Source organism: Ahaetulla prasina, chromosome 1 (genome assembly GCF_028640845.1).
Source record: "Ahaetulla prasina isolate Xishuangbanna chromosome 1, ASM2864084v1, whole genome shotgun sequence".
NCBI classification, from domain to species: Eukaryota; Metazoa; Chordata; class Lepidosauria; order Squamata; family Colubridae; genus Ahaetulla; species Ahaetulla prasina.
In genome coordinates this window covers 192,983,143-192,996,765 of record NC_080539.1, presented here as the reverse complement: position 1 = coordinate 192,996,765, position 13,623 = coordinate 192,983,143, and the positions used below count along the sequence as shown (strand labels likewise).

Genomic DNA, 13,623 nt, shown 5'->3' with positions numbered 1-13,623 from the left:
TATTCAGACCAGATAATAGGCTACCAGCCTCCACAAAAGTACTAGGCAGGTCACTTGTGTAATATGTACGTGCATTATGAGATTGCACTCAATGATGAAAGCAGATATCCATGTTGCAGGTTGTTTTATCTTCCCAATAGGCAATTTCAAGGCATCCCAACTTTCCAATCCAGAAACAGAGTAGCTGATTGCTTTCTTTCCTGTTATTGAATCTTACTGGAGACATATACATGTGTTGTGTGTTGCAACAAAGGGAGATACAAAAAGACATGCAACAAACAATGCAACAAAGAGAAAGAGAAAGCAGATAGGAATACATATATAAGAGTACACACATACTATGAATAAATGTAAATTACTTCATATATGCTAAGTTACAGCATAACTTTATATATTTAAATCCAGGCACAACAACCATCTTTAAAATAAAACTTCCTTTCCTGATGTCTTGTTTGTCTCTAATATATTCTAGAGCTACTTTTAACAGGAGTTCTGCAATATTGCAGTTTATAATACTTGCTTAGCATACATAATTGGCTGGTTTGAAATCCAGCAATTTTTTTAAATTACTATTTTCTTTCTTTGAGTTCCTTCTTTTTCATGGGGTACTTTTTAAAAAAAACAACATTAATTCAGGTAGTACAGTTTCATTTCTTCAGCAGTTACTGCTCAAGTGACTAGAGCAGTAATGACACAATACACCTCTTATTTAAAAAAAACATGCAAAACGGAATAGTTGGAGAAGGAACTATAATACGTGGCTCCCGTGTAACACCGCTCCTGCGCAGTCTGCACTGGCTACCTGTGGTCTTTCGGGTGCGCTTCAAGCTTCATGGAGCCTTTAAAGCGCTCCATGGCTTAGGGCCCGGGTACTTACGGGACCGCCTGCTGTTACCTTATGCCTCCCATCGACCCGTACGCTCCCACAGAGAGGGTCTTCTCAGGGTGCCGTCCGCCAAGCAATGTCGGCTGGCGGCCCCCAGGGGAAGGGCCTTCTCTGTTGGAGCACCTACCCTCTGGAACGAACTTCCCCCTGGTTTGCGTCAATTACCTGACCTTCAGACCTTTTGCCGTGAATTGAAAACGCACTTGTTTATTCAACCGGGACTGGCTTAATTTTTTAAATTTTTTGAATTTTAATAATTTTTATTGGGGTATTTTAATTATGGATCAAATTTGACGGTTTTAAATTTCTCGGCCACTAATATAATATGTTATTTTAATTGTTGTTTTAATCTGTATATTGCATTGTTTTAAATCTGGCTGTACACCGCCCTGAGTCCTTCGGGAGAAGGGCGGTATAAAAATCTAATAAATAAATAAATAAATAAATAAATAAATAAATAAATAAATAAATAAATAAATAAATAAATAAATAAATAAATAAATTAAAAAAAAAAAACTGCTGCCAAATTAATAATATACTATATACTAGAAAAAGATTATAAACACTTTGCCATTGGAGAACTGCAGATAAAGGAAGCACTAAAGTGATTCAAGACAATGGCAGCCACCATTTGAGGGTCAAGAAATGTTTGAAGATACAAAAATAGAAAAACAGAACCAGAAAATGTGCCTGAGTTTTCTTCCACAATGAGCATAGAGTAGTGGTGTCTATTCTTACCATCCAAAGTGCTAGAAAGAACAATGAGGCAACCTAGCAGTGCAGATAAGACCTATGATAGACCTTATCCAAATTTGTTTAACATCACAATTTAAACATTAGTGTAGTATTGATAGTGTCCTTTAAAAGAAGTTATTTTTGTCAGAATTGATGAGATCTAAAGTAATATAAAAAGCAACAGTAAAAATAAGGTAAGTACCAAAAATGAATCATTACATTTGATCATGATTACCTTTTTTTATTTGAAGTAACAATAAAAATCAATGAATTAGTACAAAACATTCATTCATTTAGAATATAGAAAATAAGCTACAATATTTTCAAATTAATGGCATACAATTAAAGCATGTAAATTTTGATACAAACTTCAGAATTACATCAAATGATCTATTATTTCTTTCCTCCCACTGGAACAGATTATCTAAAAATATTTATTGCCTTTTCTTTCTCAAGACAGTTTAAACAATTCTCTCTTCATTTTATCCATACATAATCCTATATATAAATTCAGTTGAGACAGTTTGTCTGGTCTAAAGTCAAGTCTATGGATGGATGGGAAGATGAACCTGGTTTTCTCTAATCGTACAAATTAACCACTATATTCACTACTTCTCCAGAATAAACATGTATCCTAATTTTCATCTAAATCTTAATCATACCTAAATCATGATCTATGTCTTACTTATTTGGCCTTTATTACACTGTTCTTTAGGAAAATAAAGCATTTGGAAAATATTTTTTTCACTGAAGGACTGAAGTGATATTAACCTTTATAGAGTATCCCAATATTTTATTTTGCAACTCCAGAATTAAGTATCCTGTGTTGCAATGACAATTTCTTGTAATGCACTGTAACCAGGGGTGGGTTCTACTTACCTTTACTACTAGTTCACAACGGGAGCGCACTTGCACGCGCAGAAGCTTTTGTGCATGCACAGATCGCCAAGTATGACATCATGGTGGGTGGGTGGAGCCTCCCGATGCTTTTACTACTGGTTCTCAAGAACCAGATAGAACCAGGAGCAAACCACCACTGACTCTATCATATCATGAAAATACGCATTCCAACAACAAAATCTTTCACAGTAGTAATAGTATTGGAATAATCTCTGTCCAAATATATTTGTGAAAGAATTTAAATAGTATTACGATGAAATATCACTTTTTCATTTCATTCCTTATTTATCTACTTCCAGTACACCCAAATCTGCTAGTAAATTGCTTCAAAATAATGAATGTTGTGTCTTGCTTTCAAAACAAGTTAATGGCCCTCCTGATATGGGAACAAATTCACTTTGTGAGCTTGTTAACTTGTCTTTACAACAGAAGAGCTTTTCATCAAATTGAACTGACTTTTTGCTTATCTGCTGCTGAGGTTTACATAGCCAAAATGCTGCCGTTTCCAGTGCTGCTCAGAACAGAAACCATTATCTTAGGACAATAATGTCCTGGGCCTCCCAGACCACTAAACTGTACAGCTAGAATGAGAGCAGCTGGACAGTTTTGCTGAGGGGCAGATTGGGTCTCAAACCATTTCCTATAGAGAGATACCATTTATTGTGTGATCTCTTGTGCCACCTGGTGAGAGATGCTCTACACAACTATGGGAATATCTAGTGTTATTAAAGAACAGGTAAATCTGTTGGGGAGAAAATAGATACAAAAAAGCATTTTTTACTTCTATGAAGTTAAATGGTGGGAGACTGAGAACACATACAGGAAAGTACTTCTTCAAACAGTATATAATTAATCTGTGGAGCTGATGGCCATCAACATGGATTTCTTTAGAAATGGGTTATACAAATACATGTCTGTTAATGTTAATTAGTTATGAGTGAATCTAATCCATCATGGAATAAGCTTGCTTAGAGTACTTGCTTACTGCAGGTCACAGGGATTCTTACAGATTTAATTCTCATCCAAAAATATCTTGGAAGAAACTCACAGGGGAAGTAAAAGGCTACAAGAACCATTTTGCCCTGGTTAGAACAGAGAAAGGCATACAAGCAGGGCAGAAGTGTGTACTGTAATAGCTTAGTTCTTAGTGCCATAACTAACTATGTGATTGCCAGTTGGTTGGGTTTAAAGTCTATTCAAAAATAAAAAGTTTAATGAAGCTCCAACAGCGAGGTGAAGTACCTGCCTTCCTAAAAAGGGGATTTCTATCCTGCTTTAATATTCATATAACCATTTAAGGTGCCGTAATACATTTATTTAAAAAAATACATAGTTTAAATAAAAAATTTGAAGTTGAAAATATGATTCTTGCCTTCTTTCAAAACTACTACTTTCCAATTAAAAATTGAATCTGGTGCACTAATTGAAATATAAAAATATAATTGAAGGATGTCCAGGTTTCAGATAAGGTTTTTGAACAACCTTTCCCTGTTTTATGGTATAATCATGTCCTGGACCCAGATAATTTATTTATGCATTTATTTATCAAATTTATACATCTTTTATCAATTTATACCAAAGACAACTCTGGGCAATGAAGAATAATCAGATAAAATTGATTTATTTTATTAATTAATTTATTAATAAATATCATAAAAGCAAAAAATATGAATCACAGGAAAAGGAGGATAAAAATGGCCACCTCAACAATGCAGCTATCTGAGCAAGTCTGAGAACATAGCCAAGAAGGCATTTCAGAATATCAAAAATATGATTAAAAATATAAAGTAAAGTGCACTAATGTATTGTAACAGCTAAATTTGTAGCGTTCTTCAGTTATCTATTCTGATCCACTGTCAACAGGATTAGCATAAATGCCCATTTTTTCTATAGGGCAAATATCAAACAAAAAAGGTTCAAATATATTCAATTTATTTGATACTATATCCGCTCTTGAATTATCTAAAGCAGGGGTGTCAAACTGAAGTCCCATGAGCCGTATCCAGCTGGGTGTTTAAATCTGGCCTGGGGGGCTGGCCTGAAAATATCAAAGGAGTGGCCCATGGTGCCTCTGCACAGCCTGTTTTTGGATGGCACAGTGCTGCAGGAGGCCATGGAGGCTGAAAATTAGGCATGGGGAGCTGCACACACACACACACACACACACACCATTTTGGCAAGCAAAGTGCTGCAGGAGGTGTCTATCCCATCTCCCACCTGCCCCAGCCTGTGGAGAACTACAATGCTAATTGAAGAACTCGAAGAAATCCAGTTTGACACCCCTGAACTAATGCTACTGAAGTTTGTTTAAAATGGACCATAAAAGTGATCCTAAACCAAAGGGACATGAGGGCATGAGTCTCTTCTGTGTAAGCGTGTCTTCATGTTATTATCCGGATGCCTATTTCTGTTAGACTTGTTCAGCAAATGTCTCAGATTCAATTCAATTCAATTCAGGTTATTACAGTCATAGACCAGAGACCAGAACAAATAAAAACACTCAGTGAATAATTAAAAAATCTAGAATAAAATAATAAACAATAGATAAAATCCAGTCTGTCAATTACACAGGGTCTAACTATACTAAAATTACAATCCATAAACTGTGAGGTCTGTAGTCGGTTTAATACTAAAAGGGAAAGGAATAAGCAGTGCAAAACGTTTGCCACATTTGATGTATAAAATAGCTATGGTGGATTAGACACGTGTTTCCAATGAATCCCCAGTGCTGCTGTGGAGAATCTAGCCATCTGCGCTGTAGTTCTGGACTGTTCGTCCTTAAGTAGCCACTGGAAATAAGCAGTGTCGGAACATCCAGGATACCTAACAATTTTTGGAAGGATGTGTTTTTTTCCAAATCTCTCTGTAAAAGGAACATTGAAGGAGTATGTGACCAATGGTCTCCACGCTCCCGAGCCACAAGAATAGAGTCTTTCAGTCAATGGTATCTTTTTATGCTTGCCATACAGGACAGCTGATGGAAGTGCATGGCACCATGCGAGTTAAAATGCTTTCCGATGGTTTGCTGACTCCAACTGGCTAAGATAGTTGACAGGAGTAACAACTAATGGCCTCTGGAGCCAGAAACAATGGAGCTTTCCCTAAGTCCATTTGCCTTTTGATGTCCTCTACCCTTTGTCGCAAGGTTTGTTTTGCTTGGTCGTAGTCCAAATTGAGTATTGAGGCTGGGGAGAGGCCTAGTTTGGCAAAGTTGGACTCAACAGCCTTGATCCATGACAAGGAGAATTTGTCTTGGAGGATTAATGGAGCAAGACCTTGAGGAAAGAAGTTAAGCTTCAGGCAGAGATTTAAAGATGCTATACAAATTCTTGCTTCGACTATTGTCAATCCTGTCTTTAGGCACAGAAATACATTTGAGACACAGCACGGCATGTGGAGAATTGCTTTAATAAATTTGGATTGAACTTTTTCCAATGGTGTGAAAGCTGAGAGTCCAAGCAAGGTCCCATAAAGAAGCTTTGTGAATGTCTCAGATTCAAACGGGTGAAATGCTCCCGGTTCGGACTGGCTCGCCCGATCTGGTAGCGATAGCGGCTGGTGGTTCGGAGGACCGGTAGCAAAAATCCATGGCCCTCCCCCTGCCTCTGCTGAGCTGCACCATCAGCAGAGTTTTTTTTTTTTTTTACTTTTAAAAGCAGTTTTTCTTCAGCCGAAAACATGCCTTTAAAAGTAAAAAAAAGCCTTTGAGGAGCCCACGGCTCAGTTGAGATCTGCAGAACCCTTTAAAAGTTTTTTTTTTTAACAACCTCTTTGGCCGAAGAGGTTGGAAAAAAATGTTTTAAAAGGCTCCTCTGGTGATCCCAGATGAGTTCCTCATGACCAGAATCTTAAAAAACATGTTTTCTACAAGCTCCTCTAGCCAAAGACCTTGTTAAAACAATTATTTTAAGAGGTACTAGGCTGCTATGAGGGAACTTCAGCTGAGATCATCAGAGGAGCTTTTAAAATCTTCTTTTCCTCTGGCAATCCCAGATGAGTTTCCTGATCCTCACAGGCTTTTAAAATCATTTTTAACAGCCCCCACTTACAACAGCCCCCACCCATGACCCAATGCCCCCTTCTTACTTATCTATAATTGCTGCTCCTTTCGGTCTTGCAAAGCCATGCTTTATTTCAGCTACTGTAACAGCATTAGCTAGCAACTGACTCTGCCTGCCTAAAATCCATCTCCTCGGTGAGCAACTCAATCTGCCTGCTTTGCTGGCTGAGGAACTCTGGGAGTTGAAGTCCACAAATCTTAAAGTCACTAAGGTTGGAGACCCCTGATCTAAAAAATATATATAAATAAAATAATAAAATGAAATATTTGTGCAGCTTTCTGAGATTTGGTGTGTTTCTGTAGTGTTTCACTCTAACTACACAAACACACAAAATCTCACAAAGCTGTATGTGGCATTTTGTGTGTGTGTGTGTGTGTGTAAGTCAGTTATGTTGTGTGTGTGTAAAGTGTGAAAGTGTGAGGTTCCTGCTTGTTGCAGGAGCCATTTTGGGTGAAATGCAGCTGCTTTTACATTGTGTGTGTCAGTTGTGTTGTGTTGTGTTGTGTGTGTGTAAAGTGTGAAAGTTGTTTTTTGGTACCTCTTATTGTTTTGTATACTTTAATATTTTTATTATTTATTGTTATTGGCCACGCCCACCCAGTCATCTGACCACTAAGCCACACCCACCAATTAAGCCATGCCCACAGAACTGGTAGGGAAATTTTTTAGAGTTCACCCCTGGATTGAAACCTATAGAACATTTGACATTTAATTTAACTTATTTGGAATTCAAGGATCAATTATTCTGATCCATGACTATTCTTGTTAACTGGAGTTTTCCATCTTCCCTGGCCTATTTTCCCAAGATCCTTCTGCCACAATCAAGGATAAAATATGGGAAGCTATGCACATAACTCCATGTTCTTCCACTGAGAGTAGAATGCTACTTTTTTGATGATGCACTCTATAGCCAAGGCTGAAAGAATATGGTTCCTTTCTGTAAGAGGATAACCCTAAAACTAGCATTGTTGGACTATAATATTTTTCACATTTCCTAACTTGGCTATAAATGCAAGAATATCCAAAATGAAAGATAAAGCTATATACTTTTTCATATTTTCTAGCAAGAATTTGCTAAAACTTTACTTCCTCTTTGCATTTTTAAACTACAAATATTATTCATGTTCAAAATGTCTCTTTACTTTTCCCAATATGCATCCTGGTTGAGGCATTTTGACTCTCCAAACAATTTTCCATACCTCAGAGTCTTACAACTATCAAAACAGTTCTTTTTCCTTTGAAACATAAATTCATCCACTAGCTGCCCCAATGTAAAATATAATTATCTAAGCTATGTGTACCACAAAGAAATCTACAAAACAGCAGAAAGTACCACGCTAGATTCAGAACAATTTAAAGTGTAAGTGGTTCTCAGAGTTTCTTTGAGAGAGAATATCAAGCTTTGCTTAATGAAACAATGGCATAAAAGTTAGAGGAAATTACACACCAAAACAAGGCAAAAACTTCTGCAAAAGCACTGAACTTTTCAAAGGCCTTTTGAAATATGGCTTAGCTGTTAGTCAATTATATACTACTAAGGGCAACCCCCAGAGCTCTGCATTTTATTAATTAACCTGAAATGGTGTGATTAGAATGTCAAATACAAACATTACTTTATTGTTATGATGTGTGAAGTCAATGTGTAAAAACACCTCTCATACAAATTCACACTCACTGCTACTAGCTAATTTGCAAAATCATTTGAAACTTCATGAAGGTCATTAGCTGTATTTGCAGTTTTAATGGACTCAGTAAATAAGAGTTTGGGGAAAAAAGATATGTCGCTTTTAGAAAATATCAACGAACTGTGCATACTGTACTGTATGTTTTACCCCAAGGAGGCATATAAAACAAAATCCACAGAAGTACATCAACCAAAATTGTATTAGGACTAAACAATATTTACAATACATTGTGTAAAAACAGTTCTACCCTAACATAATATACTAATTTCTGGAACAAGTACAGCATCAGATTTCAAAACTACATATCAGAACAAAAGCAGAGTAACCACGATCTGTGCTTAATTCTTAAGGTACACAATCTCAGGCAAGTTGTTTTATCCAAGCTATCTCCTGAATGCCTGGTTTCCCCTAGGAGTTTAATATTTTAGATGAGTTTTAACTTTTAAAGTATGTTTGTTTTTAAGTTAGTTTTATTATCATTCACATACATGCACATTTAAAATTAGTTAATTGTGATGAACTGTGCTAAGCAACAGCATATAGTAGTAGCATCTACAAGCATCTGTTGAACTGAATTGATGGCAGAAATACATTTCTAATACATCATGTTTACTTTACGTATTCTTATTATTGCTCCTTTCCTCTCCCATCAGTGAAGAGAAGGGAACATTTCAAATGGAAAGCGGAGATGCCCTAATTCTGCTTAGAAGTAAGGGAGACACCACAGCCCTGGCATATTATTTTCTTTCAAATGGAGTCACTCTTGCTGAGAAACTTATCCATCAGCTATACTTATAAGGAAAGAAAATAGAAAGTCGTGGAAGAGACTTTTATCGTGTGATTGTGTGTAGGAAGGGTTTTAAAGGAGATCTAGGTCAGGACACTCTCCTCCTCTCTTTCCTATACTCACTTAGAAGCAGTGCAGTGCCTTTCTGAATCCAGTGTGAATGTTTAACAATAATAACAACATTTACAGCAATAGCTGAGGTGTCATCTTGCTTGTTTGGTCCAATTGGTTTGAACTGATTGTTAAATATTGTTTGGAAAATTAGGAAGTGAAAGAAAGCTAATGATCTCTTTCACTGACATTTTGCTTCCTTGGAATGCAGACTAGCTATATATTTCAGGAAGAAGAGGTGAAAGAATGGATCTATGGGTTTCAATACCCACAGAAGACCTCATTAGGTTATATTCTTCCCCAGAAAAAAAGTAAAAAATCCCTAAGAAACAATGTCCCCCCCTCCCTCCCTCACAAGCTATCTTCCTGAAAATTAATGATGATTAATAGGTTAGTGGAAAAGAAAGTGGGATTGCCATACAGTGTAACAAAATTTAGTCACATTTAGGATAAGTTTGTAACTTCCTTAACCTCTCTTTTGCTGGCACAATAGTTAGAAAGTACACATTATTACATTTAAATATAACATTTCTATTAAGAATTCACCATGAAATGACATGGTGGAAGGAATTCCAATCTACTTAAATTTGGATTTCAGAGAGAGGATGTGTTTGTTTGATTCATTTATTTAATAAAATTATATTTAATAGCACTTAATTGTCTTCATCTTTGACTCAGAGGCCTTTGTACAAAACAGACATCAGATTATAACCTTCAGACTAATGAACCACACTCCTGATAATTATTTGAGTTAAAGATCCCTGCTCCAGCCATACAAATGTTAAAACACATGCATTTTAAACTTTATATTTTAGTTCCTATATTAGCCTACTATACCAAAAATACCAGCTGAAGCAAGCAATCCCAAAAAAGACCTGCTGAAGCAAGGCACAAAATAAACAGAAAGTGCAAATAGAGACTTTACAAATGAAGAGCATCTGGTTTTATGGGGGAAATAGTAAAATATGGGTCTATTTTTCTTTCAGTCCTTCATCTTATGGTACAGAGAGCAAACAGATTGCTTGTTTCCTGATTACTATGACTATTATTAAGTGTTGTACCTTATGATTTTTGATGAGCATATCTTTTCTTTTATGTACACTGAGAGCATATGCACCAAGACAAATTCCTTGTGTGTCCAATCACACTTGGCCAATAAAAATTCTATTCTATTCTATTCTATTCTATTCTATTCTATTCTATTCTATTCTATTCTATTCTATTCAGATGAACCCCATGCTGCCTGTTGCTATTCCCCCATCTCAACTACTTTTCTCTGTGTTGCCCCTGATTATATTGTAAGGAGATGAAAAAAAGAGAGACCAATTCTGTAGCATTCTGCAAAGTCCTTACCTTTGAAAATAAAAGAAAGATAATAAATATTTCCATCCACACAGCAAACACAGCAAATCAGGAATGGAACTGAATAAAAAATGGATCAGGTTTTCTAGACATAATGCCTGGAATAGATTCCCTTCCCCATCCAGAGAGGCACCGAGTTAATGCTGGCAGCAGATCTATACCTCTAGACCTTGGAGGTACATATTCTACAAAAATTCATATAGGGTATCACTAACAAAATTAATGCTAGAATGTGTGTGTGTTGGGCAGGGGAGGTACAAACTGCAGCTCTGCTCATTCTAGCACCAGCACACATCTTCTGAATCAAGATAATAAATCAATTGATCTGGTAGAGTAAGAAAATTTTGGAGCAAAACTGTTAATTTTCCTTTCTTGCTCCCATTATATTTGAATGTTATTTTACTGAATGATTCTTGCCAGCTTGTAAGGAGGTGAATACAATAATCTTTGTACCCATCTTGCTGCTGCTGCTACAGATTCATTACACTCCTTTTGCAATATTCCAAACAATTCTGTTTCCCTCCCTTTGCCCAAGGGTTCAACTACATTACATTATATTAAACATATGCTTTAAAGAATGATTCCAATTATCCTGCATCGCAGCACTACGTGTTTTGACTATGTTATTTGCAACAAATATCAAAAGTAGTTTTAGGAAAGTGTTAAGCTTCCTATAACTCTGCATTTTTCAAATGGAGAATCCATTAGTTTTTTATTACATTATATGTTCAGGCTTATATATTTTTATGTATAATAAAATGGTCATTATAATCTACTAAAATATATTAACTTTAATTTCATTTCAAGGTACTTATGTTTATATTGTAAACTACTGATAGACTTCATTAGTTGTTAGGATGACAAATTTTATAAATAAGTAAAAAAGAAAACCAGACAAGAAGGTTTACCAAGCAAATATTCTTGCTTTTTAAAAGTGAATTGTATGAAATACTTGTAAGGTTTAAAATGTGAATAGTAGAAACTGAAAAAGGTTTCTTGTGTTTTGTGTGATGTTTATATGTTTTAAAAGCATAAAATAATTCCCCCTCATTTCTGCAGCAGGTGAGAAATAATTTCACGTGAATCTGTATCCTACAGATTTTTGTACAAAAATTCAAATGGTTTTTTAATGTATAATTATGTAGACCCAGTATTTATTCTGGCTGAAGCAGAATGTACATTTGAGATATGCACTTTTTAAAGGTGTAATGGTTAGGTTGGTTCATACTCGAATGAAAACCTTATAATTTATCTCCCATCACACAATAAAAATACCAGTTTTCTTAGCCTTGAATAAGAATGATAACAAGACATTCACATAGAATTTTGTCCTCTAGTTTAAAAACTGTCTAATTCCCATAATCCTACACAGAATAGATTTGATAAATAATACCAATCTTTATAATTTCTAGCAACAGAAGTTTGAATTCTGTATTTCTGTGTTTGTGCATGATTGCGAATAGCTTCTTTCTGCCAATTTTTACTTCTTTCAGATTCTATAACCAATCTGTATGATTAATAGACCTTACCATTTTAACTGCTGGGTAGAGCAGTAACAAACCTTTCCTGTATGATTTCAGGCATGTAACCATAACTACATTTGGAAACAGGCCTGGAGATCACTCTTTTCCCCAAAGCCAGGAAAGCTATACAATACTAATTCTAGCTTTGAAATGAAATGTCTCAGGAGGTATAGTATGTATAATTTACATCTTTAAGCAAGCCCTTTCTTCCCTTCAGAATTTTGTTCGTTTTAAGAGTTTTCTCCATTTATATGATTTTATTTATTCTTAGCTTCTATTTATTTCTTATTCCTTTCCTTTTACACCCATCACTTTTTTAAAAAAATGACTTGAATAGAATTTAGCTATGCTTTCCCATACACTTCTCCAAATACAATCTTCTAACAAATCTGTTCTCTTTTAAAAAATATTTTAACAGTCAAAATACATTATAATACATACATAACACAAATATACAAAAACAATTATTTTATTTTTACTTTTTTCCAGGATTGATGCATTTATCCCATTGAAGTATAGTTTTGGTGCCTAAAACATGGCTAAACATGGCTAAAGGAAGAAAACAATGGGTAAAATACTGAAAGGAAACTTATCCATTTCCTTTCTACAGCTTTAGATGTTACTGAAAATTTCATGAAGACAAAAATGGTGCAGTGCAGTGCAGCTTCTCAAATATAAAATATATGTAATGTTGTCACACTAAGTTTCTGAGTCATTTTGTATTTCATTTATTATCATTTCTCATTCATCTTATGCCCATAATTTGATTTTCTATAAAGCTTTGCTTAAAAAAAATAAGCAGCACTATACATATGCACACACTAATATACATAAATAAGAGCATCAGTTTAGTATGGTGGTTAACATTTTGCATGATGATCAGGAAAGATTTGTGTTGTAATCTACCCGTTGCAGTAATCTACTATAGCTGCTCTCTGGTAAACTGAATGCTGGCCCCTAACTTTCAGCTCAACTTATTTGTCGGCTTGTGGTGGTGAAAACTAGAAGAGAAAGTGTAATGTATGCAAACTTGCACTCCTAGAGGTCAATAACCTAACAAAGAGATGCTATTGCTACTACTACATACATATTGTATAGTGTTCACCTCAATAAAACTGAAAATACTTTTACACATTGCCCAAAGTTGGTTAAATGCTCCTTTTCATTGTAAACAAATGGCCTTGTGAGAATTCTATTATATAGCAACAATAAAAAAAAATGACCATTCAGTGGCAGAAAAGCTGAGCAAGTCAGTCAGTGGAGAAATTAAAAACATTAAACAAATGCAGATCTTTTTTTCTATTTTATAAAGTTAGTGATAACATCTTTCTTTCATCAAAAGATGGTTAGATGAGCAGTATATAAATTTAAAAAAAATGAAATTTTTAAGAAAATGTTGGATAACCATCTGACTGAGATGGTGTAGGGTTTCCTGCCTGGGCAGGGGGTTGGACTAGAAGGCCTCCAAGGTCCCTTCCAACTCTGATGTTATGTTATGTTATGTTATGAAAGTGTAAGAGAAAGGGTGATAGAACTTGGGGGTGGAGTCAAAAGATGAATCAGGCAACATAGC

At 35.4% G+C, this 13,623-nt stretch overlaps 1 protein-coding gene across 1 annotated transcript in view; it reads right to left on the bottom strand.

Moving 5' to 3' along the window:
- The window catches only part of ERBB4 (erb-b2 receptor tyrosine kinase 4), a 1,012,642-nt gene that overhangs the window by 792,145 nt on the left and 206,874 nt on the right, over nucleotides 1–13,623 (bottom strand). The gene's annotated exons all lie outside the window — the stretch shown is intronic.